This window comes from Hibiscus syriacus, unplaced genomic scaffold, assembly GCF_006381635.1.
Source record: "Hibiscus syriacus cultivar Baekdansim isolate YM2019G1 unplaced genomic scaffold, ASM638163v2 tig00116959_pilon, whole genome shotgun sequence".
Classification (NCBI taxonomy): Eukaryota; Viridiplantae; Streptophyta; class Magnoliopsida; order Malvales; family Malvaceae; genus Hibiscus; species Hibiscus syriacus.
Window position 1 is genome coordinate 3721200 of NW_024063485.1, and position 13291 is coordinate 3734490.

At 31.7% G+C, this 13291-nt stretch overlaps 1 pseudogene; it reads left to right on the forward strand.

Moving 5' to 3' along the window:
* The first annotated feature begins 2953 nt into the window (after window positions 1-2953).
* The window catches only part of LOC120189838, a 34406-nt pseudogene continuing 24068 nt past the window's right edge, over window positions 2954-13291 (forward strand).

The window sequence follows — 13291 nt, forward strand, 5'->3', positions numbered from 1 at the left end:
ATATATCTGATGCATCATTGCATCATATATCTGATGCATTATGATGCATTGCACTCTTCCTCGGTCTCTTGCAAATCTCGTCACTCCAAAACGGAGAATAATTTGATAAAATTAGGATTAGTATTAGGATTACGGATTTGAGTGTTAGGTTTAAGGATTTAAATTTTGAATTTATGAATTTAGGGGATTTGGGATGATGACAAGAGAAATGACCACAATAGATGTCGGACGATGGATGGATAATCGTTTGATAATGGTCGATGATATAATAGGTTTGGAATGATAGATTTTAAGGTTTTGAGAATTTTTTTAAAATTTTTAAAAATATGAGTTTTTTAAAATAATATTTTTATTTGTTAAAAAAATAAATTTTTTTAAAAAATATAAAGATGACATGTGTCATATAACAATTTTTTAATGGGCATTACTTTGTAGGTAGTTAAAACAATAATGTCGGAAACATTAGACACATATTTTGAACGAAAAAAATCTTTAAAAACCTAAAATTAATTTTAAATATAATTTTAACAAATTGTTTTTTACATTAAGCCTATTATAAAAGCACAATCGGAATACACAACTAAATTCAACACTAGTCTAAGAAGTATAATATGTTACAATCTGTCAAAATTTTGACATGTATACATACAAATTTTGAAATTCATTAAAAAATGAAACATATAAATGAAAGAGTCGCTGGCGTGGTAAGCGGAAGAATTTAGCTCTCTCTCTCTCTCTAAAATTCTAAAGTTCTATCTTTTTCTTTATTCTTGGTTGATAGGCGGTGTTTTATTGTTTTTCTTTTAATTTTTTATATCAAATCTTTGTTTCTTATTTGTTTCTTTAGTTTTTAATAAGTTTACCTTTATGAAATATTTTTAATTTTTATAGTATGTTTTTCTCTGTCTTTACGGCATATTTTTTGTCGTCTGTCCATTATTTTAGTTTATTTTTTTCTTAGGATTTGGATTTGAACACTACGACTTATCACGATGACGCTTATTTGTTATTATGTTGGTTTTCCCTGCTTAGGACCCTCGGATTTGATTTGAATATGCTATTTGCGTTCGTGGAAGGTTTTCTCACTTTGTTCAACTCTGGTTTACGGTTTGTTAGTAGTTTTTCAGTAGCTTTGTCCCCTTTTCACCTTCTTTTTCTTTTTTCTCAATTTCTATACTATTATTTTTAATTTTTTATACCTCTTTATAAGTCGTTTGCTGCTTCGGATTGACAAGTCTTCATACTTTTTCTTTTTCTTTTCTATTTTTATCTCCTATTCTCTTCTTCTAGTTTATTTTTCTTCTAATGTTCATCAATTATCGACTTTATTGCCTCCTTTAGCCACTTCTCATTTGAAAACAAGCTTGAATATGAATCGTCGGAGTCCGAATCGTCAAACCCAAAGAAATCGTTCGAGAAATCATAATTAAAATGTTCCCACAAATACATGATTTGATTCTAAAAAAATTTCCCTTCTCACTTTTCATATAAACTTCATCAACTCACTCCACCCCTATTTATACAAAAAAAATACGAATATGACCGTTGGAACTTATCATTCCACATGACGAGTTCCTTGTCAATTTAAAACTTGTCTATTACCCAACGACTATAAACGACTAGTTTTTTAAATCAAAAGGAACTCATCACGGTAACATGACAAGTTCCATAGTTTTTTAAAATAATTATTATGACTAAATATAATTTTTTAAATTTACAAAAAATAATATTTTAATGGAACTCGTCACATGGATATGGTGAGTTCCAAGAAATATAATAAAATATTAGACTCCACGAGGCCCACATACCTAGATCCATTAAAATATACTTTTTACAGGAACTCATAATGCGGGAGTGACGAGTTCTCCCAACACTATAACAATTGTTGTAGTTCCCAAAATAAAATTTATATTGCCCTATTGAACTAAATATTTATCTTGCCTACCAAATTGGGCTAATTTTACCCGATTTCACATGAAAGGCAAAAAATCAACTTCGCATAATTTTGGTTTTTTGGCCCAATACCCCAGGCAGGTGAAAAAATTAGGGTATTGGGCCTACCCAATGTTTATTTAGCAAATTATGACATTTGCTACAGTCGAGGTGACGAATTCCATCGGATATTATTTTTAATTGTCCTCACGTAGTGGGCCCCATGTGGGCCATTATTTAATTGGGTTTATAATTACTCATCACCTCAATGAGTCCATTAAAAAAATTTAAAAATAAAAAAGTAAATTTTATGAAAAAAAAGATTCGATTGAACTCGTCACGTAGAGTTCATAAGTCTGTTTGAATTAAAAAAATAGTCGTTAGCTAGCCGTTGTTCAACGACATGGGCAGCAACAGTCAGTGGAACTCGTCACCTTGAGGTGATGAGTTCATCCGGGCATTTTAAAAAACTAATCGTTTAAATCCATTGAGGGTGAGCCTGTAAATAGGGGTTTGGGGTTTAGGTATTTCACAAAAGCCTGAATCTGAAAAAAAAATTGAAAAAAAAAACATACGTTGTACGAAATTCCCGAAAAATGGTATCCTTATAGTATATGTTGCATCCGGATAATGTTCATATTTCGTCGATCCAACGTGGGTCGTGCAACGAATGAGGTATTCGTAGTCGGCAGATGACAACCAATGAGTTACATCAACGGATGATGACATATTAGCATCAATCTGGTCTAGTCCCGACAATATTTTTACGTGGCTTCAAGGTGTACTCGGTGTTGATCGAAGCTTTGATTTTACGTTGGTGTCCCGAGTCGCACACGTTCCATTCCCTAGTGATGAAGCGATGATTACCCTGGAAAACATCATTTATCAACTTGGTGTTCCAGTGAATAAAGCCCCCGTCGTGAGTCATAACATGTATGATCCCTCGACGTTGATCTTCCAAGACTTGGGAAGATAGCCGCCATCCAAGTTCATGAGGGGCTATCAGGTAATGATAACGTGGATGGAGTCTGAATTCCAAGTCACGGACGAGTCTACTGAGGCGGAGGTTATTTTCGCATCCTGAGCATTTATTCTCCAACTAATCAAAGGGATATTATTACCGGATAAATCTGGTAATTTGGCGCACACGCAATAATTACTATATTCGGGAGATTTCGCTATGGGTCGTAATTCCAGTTGGGGATCGATGATTTTGGCATTTCTTTACCGGGAGCTTTGCAAGGCGCACACTATTTAACGGGGTCAAAAATTCGATGTAGCAGGCGATTTTTACGCCGATTACATACGGCCTGATTGAGTTTTCGCTGGCGGCAAGGTAATTGTTCATTTATTTAACCCTTTTTTAATCTCAAATATTTATTTGTTTATAACATTTTTTATTTTTGAATATTTTAGATGGCGTCATACAATCATCGAGATGAAGTTGGCGGGTACCGATGCACGAGACGTACGGATGAGGATCGACATCGTTGGTCGACACGCGATATGACATAAGAAATTATTATTATTATTTTTAAATCTTTTTAACTTTATATATACTGTAACACCCCGACCCGTACCCGATTCGACTAAGACTCTGAGGTCTCACATTTACTTTTAAGACACTTTGACTCATTTAAAATGCAACGAAAACTTTACAAGGAAAACAAAACATAGTTACAAACATATCAGAGCATCTATGACTTGCACATTTTCGTACATGCCAATAATCAAATCATATACTATTTAGTTTACTCTGATCGGATATCCTTCAGAGCTATGTTGTCCTGCCCTTGCTTACTATGTTGATGTCTCCAAACTTACATGTGAAAACAATCATACGCTAAGTCTATGACTTAGTGAGGCAACATTGAGTATGGTAAAATAATAAAATAATTATGTAAAAGTTTCCAAAAGAATCATTAACTATTATAACACATACTCTTTACAATTTATAACATATATTATTACTCATTGATTAGTTTATGTACATTTGACACTTCATTAATATTAAAATATTGTTACTTATTGTTCAAATTATATCAAGTTTGTTTTATTAGCCCAACTTATATTGCTGAGAACTCAAGGTATGCGAGTACATTGAGGTTGTGCACTAATGTAGCCACCACTGCTCATATAATTTGCACCAAAGTGCAACGTAGAATTTACCCAAAGGATCGCATAGAATTTGTCCCGAAGGACCACGTAGAATTGTATCAAAGGACCACATAGATTTGTCCCGAAAGACCACATAGATTTGTCCCAAAGGACCACATAGAACCCTCGACTCTTGGCATGCCAACTATACCCCTAATTCTCATAAAATATACTTTGGGATTTAGTTTTATAATTAATTTTCAATACTTTATTCCCGTGTCTTTTATCCATATAGAACACTTTCACCTTTATTATTCATGTATCTTTTATTCACCTAAAAGATTTACTCATAGCATTCCTTTTACATTTCTCACTTATCATTTATGTTCCATAGAACATGTTCACTTAGCACGTATTCACATAACATTTCACGTAGAACATTGTCACATAGAATTATCAAATTTTATTATTTATTCACATTCAACCAATTACTCATAGTATTTCATTTCACATAGAATTATTCAATATTTTTTCATTTAATCACATATAACATGCACTCATAATGATTCACATAATTATTTCATGTTACATATCATTATTCAACTTATGCATTTACTTATATAGAACATATTCACATAGAAAAACTTCACATATACTCACATCATTTCATTTTATTCAAAAACAATTAAGGTTATCTCATCGCAAGCATCATCCAGTCATAAATAAAATAAGTAAATAGCACTCACCTTTGACTCACTTAAGTCTTAAGCAACTCTTTTTCACTTTAACTCCCCAACTTTATACGTCACTTCGCTCAGCACTTGCTTTCGATGGAATCTACACATTAACATGATCAATATAAATGTCGGAGCTCAATTAACATCTAACCAATTAACCTTTACTTAAGCGAAATGGAACACCTAATTAACATTTCCGACTGAATATTACGGTACTCTACCCACATTACCGATACTTCTCTCCTATGGTACCGATACCCACTTCAGTACAGATACCATTTTGACATTCTGGAAATCAGATTTCAATTACAGTATCGATTCCTTACTCTTGGTATCGATACCTCCATATCAGTATCGATACTACTTTAATCAGTATCGATATTGTTCATCGTATTCATACTTTCATTTACATTTTAACCTTATAGTATTGGTATTGTTCATCTATTTCACTTAAAAAAATTTACCCAACTTCACTTAAATCTCCTACTTTAAACTCTATCCATACCTTTAAACTCATTTACATTTATTACCACTAACGTATATCCATTAAAATCCCTTTTACATGTAAAATCTTCCATAAAACTCTTGAAACTAAAAATCACTCCAATTCTTCAAACATGTTCTCAATCATTTCTAACACTTATAACATCTTATTAAAACCCTTAACAAGTCAAATATTCATTTAGAATCCAAATATTCCTCATTTTCTAACAATTCCCTTAAAAACCCATTTTACTAATTCACCATTAATTTATTCATCTCTTAGTTTCAACTCATCTTTAAGCTTTATTAAGCTTCTATATTACCCAAAGAACCAAAACCAAATCAAAATGAAAGAATTAACCAACTTCAATTTACTTACCTTAGAAATGAGAAGCTTACGGTGGAGATGAAGAAGAGAAAGCCAAAGCTTCCAGACTTGTCCATTCCTTCTTTCTTTATTTCCCACATGCTTAAATAAAATTTAAAATGAATTTTAAATTCATTCATGCTAAATGACCTCTTTGCTCTTCCATTCTTCCATCTTTGATAATAAGTCCTAGACACAACTTTCAAAATCAGTCCTTGAACTTTCAATTTATTCAAATTAAACTACCAAATTTTAAGTCCTTACATTTCAGTCAATTACTTGATGTTTGGGGTATTAAAATTCTCCCTCTTAAGAAAATTTGTCCTCGAATTTTCACTGTACAAAGAGATGAGGAACTTTTCTCTTTATGTCCTCTACACGATTCTATATCATCTCTTCCTCTTTTTGATTACCCAAAGCACTCTTACTAATGAAATCATCTAAATTACAAATTATTTAACTTCATATAATAAAATATATACTAGTTCTACTTTATAGGTCAGGTCAGATTGAACTGGTGTTATGATATAAGAATGATCTGATTGATATCTCTTGAGCATTGAAATATGGAAGACATTGTGAATCTTTTCCATTCTGGTGACAACGCTCACTGATAGGCTACTAGTCCAACTCTTTTTAAGATATCATAGGGTACAATGAATCTAGGACTGAGCTTTCCTTTGCATCCAAAACAGAGAATCTTCTTCCAAGGCAAAACTTTGAAAAACACTTTATCACATTCTTAGAATTTGATTTCTTTTCTCTTCAAATCCATGTAGGACTTTTGTTGATCATAAGTTATCTTAAGATTATCTTAAATAATCTTCACTTTTTCTTTAATTTCTTTGATCAAATCTAGCCGCACTAAGTATCGATCTTTCAGTTCGAACCAACTTAATGGTGCCCGACATTTTTCTTATACGTAAAACTTCACTTAAAGTTATCTAGATATCTTTCTTAAACTTCCTGCCATACCAAACATTTAAAAACAAATTTAATGATAACTCTAACTATGGCATATAAACATTCATCCGACTTTAAGTCTTTAGTTCTCCTTTTTTTACCTATTTTATACTTAAGAAGTACGAAATTTTCATCTTTCTCTTAAGATCCTGAAATCGATCCAATAACCAAGGCTTTAATTTAATTAAACAATCAAAACACTATATATTTTTAAAGACAAGTACATATTCAGAACTCTCAAAATATAAATATCAGTCAGCTTTGTCATACCAACCACCACAACAATCTTTCATATTTGCAGTTTGAAAGAATATCTTCGATATCCAATGAATTCAATCCATTTCATGTATTTTCACTCCTTCGATTATACATCTACTTTTGACTTTTAGAAATCCGTATAGATATAACGTCATTCACTATGTAGATAGCGGTGATCAATCAACACAGCAACCCCAATCATTGCCAACTCAAGATCGTGAGTCAGTTGATTTCTTCCATAATTCTCTAATTGATTAGTAACATAAACAAAAACCTTTACTCTTTCACAACCCACATCCTAATTATGATACACATAATCTTTTCCAATTTCTACTTATACTGATCTTGAAGCTCATGTCAATATTCTTTTTATCATATCAAAATTTACTTGGTACTAAATAGTCCAAAAATAACATGCATATCCTTAAGAACTTGATCCGAGGGAATATAATAATTCGACTATATCTCAAGATTCCTTAATATATATATAAATTCTTATATCTTTGACAACTTCTACATGGCCAAGAAACACAACCTTATACAAAACCACATCATACTTAGTTAACTTATCTTGAAAATTTCTTCCGATCTTTAACTCTATCAGATATGATTGAGACATATACTTCATGAAATCAAACAATCTTTTAATATAACCACACGTACTTATCCATAGAATATTCACCTTGCTAAAATAAAAGATGCTAACTTAATCAATCTCTTCATAAACATCCAAATTTAGTCTCAAAAGCAAACCTGATACAAAGTTCATAACAACTCTTTCTCATTTTCACTGAGAATCTAAAATTGCTTACTTCCATACCAAACTTATAATGTACACCTCATTATACTCCTTGTCATACTTGATCCTTTAAACTCAATCACTTAAATGCCTTAAGTCTTAACTCTTTAATAAATCGAAACATCCTTGCAACATAGGTCATCTATTTTTTTTCTTCATGCTCTATTACTTTTCTCATATTGGTATGAGAAGCATTATCTCACCACTTATACTCATGACTGATTACATATTTTATTGCATCTTCGTAACTTTGATAATTAACACTACTTACACAAAACCTTATTCTTTATCATTTCTTATACTTATATGTTTTCCGCTTGATTCATCAAGGACTAGATTCAAATACTTACCTAACCATTTAAAATACTTCTCCTACTTCAAATTTCACAATATTTGACGGATCTTCTAACCCAATTCAAAAAATTTACATTTAAACCTAACTTCTTATCAATTAACCATTCCTATCTCTTTAAAAAATTTATTTATTTATTTGTTTGTTTATTTTTCTAAATAAGATTCTCTTTACTTGAACAAACCTCACTTACTTTATTTTCTGTACTACTTCAAAATAAATTTTCAATATTATTTGCTACATTGCACTTATTTGTCCGACTTACTTTTCCCTAATATCAATTTCCAATTGATAAGACATATCTTGCATTTCCTTGTTTCTTACTAATCCAAATGATTCTTGATTCATTACTAATAACTTACTAAGTGGGAAGGGGTCTTTGCGAGTTTCTTCATGAATCTTTTGAAAAATCAGGGAATTCCCACAATATTTCAAATTCAAAATAACTTTTTTCAAACTTCCCCTCAATCATAACTCGTACATATATTATATTTTTTACCATTTCACCATTAACGTTTTTGGAAAGTTTAAACCCTTAATCAAGATTCTACTTCATGTCCTTATTTTATCTAAGGAAATCTATTTGGCTTAACAATGACAATATCTAATCTACAATCAAAATTATTATAAATCCTTGATAACGACTTATATGGTATTTATCATCGCCTTTGTGGCCCTAAACATTTAACCATTACTCTATTTTGATATTCTTGTTTTTCTAATTGAGTGAACTATAGTCTCGCTTCAATTTACTCTTTACCCGATAACAGAACATTCCTTTTTCCAACCTAAAGAAAATTTAGAACATCACTAACCCTTTTAATTGATCAAAAGATTATAAATCCCCAAAATAGGATACTTGTTCTTTTTTGCTACTTTACTTAATGGACTATAATCCATCCATAATTTATAACCCATCTTTCTTTTCACAATAATACTAATGTTTCCTAGACAACACACAAAGTCCTTTAAATCCTTGGTCTTATTAACCCTATATCAATATCTTCATAATAATTACTTCCAAAAATCCTAGAAGGGAATATGTTCACCCTTTTTATCACACTTAATCCATTGTACCCATACTTGACCTCTTAGTAGTGAAACTATTCCATCCAACTCTTCTATTTCAAAACAATGGAGACCCCCAACATAATTTTCTTGTCATTTAATCAAAAATCCACAGAAATATGACCTTCCTCAGCTCAATCCTTAAACTCGGGTACTCTCAAACCTTTTCAACTCTATAACAACATCTATTCTAATAATACAGGAAGTAGATGATTAGAAACACTTCAGAATTGCGTTCAACGTCCAAAAAATACTCCCTGAGGCGTCTGTTATTATCTTTACCAAGTTACTACTCTTATCAACTCTATTTCCCATTTCACTTCGAAAAACCTCTTAGTCTTACATCTATTAAACTATAATCATTTAATTATACTAGCAAGGATATCATACTCATTACACTATCAAATCAGAGATACTTGTTATTTTGTTGGCTTGTACAAACCAAACATTTTTTACAGCCGACCGGCTAGTCTATTTCAAAAACTTGACTCAACCTAAGCTCTAATACCAATAAATGTAACACTCCGACCCGTACCCGATTCGAATACGGCTCTGGGGTGTCACATTGACTTTTAAAACACTTTGACTCATTTAAAATGCAACGAAAACTTTACAAGGAAAACAAAACTTTACAAAACAAAGTTACAAACATATCAGAGCATCTATGACTTACACATTTTCGTACATGCCAATGATCAATAACATACTATTTAGTTTACTCTGATATGATATCCTTCAGAGCTATGTTGTCTTGCCCTTGCTTATTATGTTGATGTCTCCAAACCTACATGTGAAAACAATCACACGCTAATCTATGACTTAGTGAGACAACACTGAGTATAGTAAAATAATAAAATAATTAGGTAAAAGTTTCCAAAAGAATCATTAACAATTATAACACCATACCCTTCACAATTTATAACATATACTATTACTCATTGATTAGTTTATGTGCATTTGGCACTTCATTAACATTATAATATTGTTACTCATTGTTCAAATTATATCAAGTTTTTTTCTAAGCCCAACGTATATCGCTGAGAACTTAAGGTATGTGAGTACATTGAGGTTGTGCACTAATTCACTCACCACTGCTCATATAATTTGCACTGAAGTGCCACGTAGAATTTTCCCAAAGGACCACGTAGAATTGTCTCGAATGACCATATAGATTTGTCTCGAAGAACAACATAGATTTTTCCCGAACAATCGCGTAGAACCCTCGACTCTTGGCATGACAACTATACCCCCTAATTCTCATAAAATATACTTTGGGCTTTAGTTTTATAATTAATTTTCAATACTTTATTCTCGTGTCTTTTATCCATATAGAACACTTTCACCTTTATTATTCTTGTTTCTTTTATTCACTTAAAAGATTTACTCATAGCATTCTTTTCAACATTTTTCACTTATCATTTATGTTCCATAGAACATGTTCACTTAGCATGTATTCACATATCATTTCACGTAGAACATTGTCACCTAGCATTATCAACTTTTATTATTTATTCACATTCAAACAATTACTCACAGTATTTCATTTCACATAGCATTATTCAATATTTTTTCATTTAATCACATATAGCATGCACTCATAATTATTCACATAATTATTTCATGTTACATATCATTATTCAACTTATCCATTTACTTATATAGAACATATTCACATAGAAAAACTTCACATATACTCATAGCATTTCATTTTATACAAAAACATTTAAGGTTGGCTCATCGCAAGCCATCCTCCAGTCATAAATAAAATAAGTAAATAGCACTCACATTTGCCTCACTTAAGCCTTAAGCAACTCTTTTTCACTTTAACTCCCCAACTTTATACGTCACTTCGCTCAGCACTTGCTTTCGATGGAATCTACACATTAATATGATCAATATAAATGTCGGAGCTCAATTAACATCAAACCAATTAACCTTTACTTAAGTAAAATGGAACACCTAATTAACATTTTTGAATGAATATTATCGATACTTTACCCACAGTACTGATACTTCTTTCCTATGGTACCGATACCCACTTCAGTACCAATACCATTTTGACATTCAAGAAATCATATTTGAATTACAATATCGATGCTTTACTCTTGGTATCGATACCTCCACATTAGTATCAATACTACTTCAATCAGCATCAATATTGTTCATCGTATTCATACTCTTCCCTTATATTTTAACCATATAGTATCGGTACTGTTCTTCCGATACCCTTACCCAGAATTCATCTATTTAACTTCAAAAATTTACCCAAATTCACTTAAATCTCCTACTTTAAACTATTTTCATACCTTTAAACTCATTTACACTTATTACCACTAACTTATATCCATTAAAATCCCTTTTACATGTAAAATCTTCCATAAAACTCTTGAAACTAAAAATAATACCAATTCTTCAAACATGTTCTCAATCCTTTCTAACTCTTCTAACATCTTATTAAAACCCTTGACAAGTCAAATATTCCTTTAGAATCCAAATATTCTATATTTTCTAACAATTCCCTTAAAAATCCATTTTACTAATTCACCATTAATTCATCCATCTCTTAGTTTCAACTCATCTTTAAGCTTTATTAAGCTTTTATATTACCCAAAGAACTAAAACCAAATCAAAATGAAAGAATTAACCATTTTCAATTTACTTACCTTAGAAATAAGAAGCTTACGGTGGAGAGGAAGAAGAGAAAGCCAAAGCTTCCAGACATTTCCTTTCTTTCTTTCTTTCTTTCTTTCTTTCCCACATGCTTAAATAACCTTTAAATTGAATTTTAAATTCATTCATGCTAAGTGACCTCTTTGCCCTTCCATTCTTCCATTTTTGATAATAAGTCCTATACACAACTTCTAAAACTAGTCCTTGAACTTTTCAATTTGTTAAAATTAAACTGCCAAATTTTAAATTCTTACATTTTAGTCACTAACTAGATGTTTGGGGTTTGAGGTTTAGGTTTTAGGGTTTTTTTAGGGGTGCCACTTATGGCATGTTGTGACGCCGTTATTGCACCAAGTGATCTTTTAGTGGCATGTAGTTGATAGAGTGATACGCCAGTTAACGGTGCACTAGCCTATTCCTACACCCCTTGAAGTTGATATAGAGAGCTCCATACAATCGATATGCATGGGAAATATGATGAAAATTAGCCAGTACGACACTCATACTACATCGACCTATGGAATCAGTGTGAACTATCGCTCCCCCGACGCCAGGACATCACATCATTTTATCTAGATTTAGATTATTCTCCCTATCTCTGGCTTTATGACCAAAATGGCAAACCATATTTCACGAGACCGAAATAGAGGTCAAAATGGCTACATCATCAAGCCATGCACGCCAAGTCCAAATTGAAGTCCAAGAAGAAAGCATTGTCATCTTCTGCTTCCGCTTCAGCATCTGCATGTCCAATATTTTCATTTTCAAATGCCATAAGATCACATTACCTGCATGTCCAATATTTTACTATAACCAAAACGATATGATATAAATATTATCATTTTTACCAATAACTATAGCCCATAAGTAAACTTATGAAGACCCTAGGTATTCGAGTAATATATGCACCGTAGTGCTTACACATAATATTGTTCCCACCATAATACACATAAGGTCGTGCCCACCATATACACTTAGTGCCCTTACACACTATAGTGCTAATATAAACATGCAACTGCTATACTCTATGGCATGCCAACTATACCCTGTCCTTCAACGACTTACTTGGGCATATAGTCTAATTCATTAAATCATGGTATCACATGGCGGCCATATCATTAACATTAGGGCAGTTCATACCCAAAATAACATTCATGGAAAAATATTACATTTATTCGTGATCAATGCATTATAATTTCACAATCTGACATATCAATTTCATGTCGAAGTTATGAAAAATGACATAATATCATGTTGATATAAACAAGGTAGACTTGTCGCAAGTCTTTCTCATTATGTATAAAACATCTATGTACAATGTCATGCATATATTGCACTCACCTTGACACTTTATATATCCAAAAGATGTGCCTCACAATGTTCCACAATAAGTCCTTTTATACTTGACTTACTTCGATCACAAAATCAATCATGATTTGTTCAAAATCACATATTGATATCGATACATATGTTAGTATTGAACTAACATAAACACATATCCAAAACAAAATCCATAATTATATTTGAAACATATTCTCTACCAAAACAATTCAACACTCAATAAT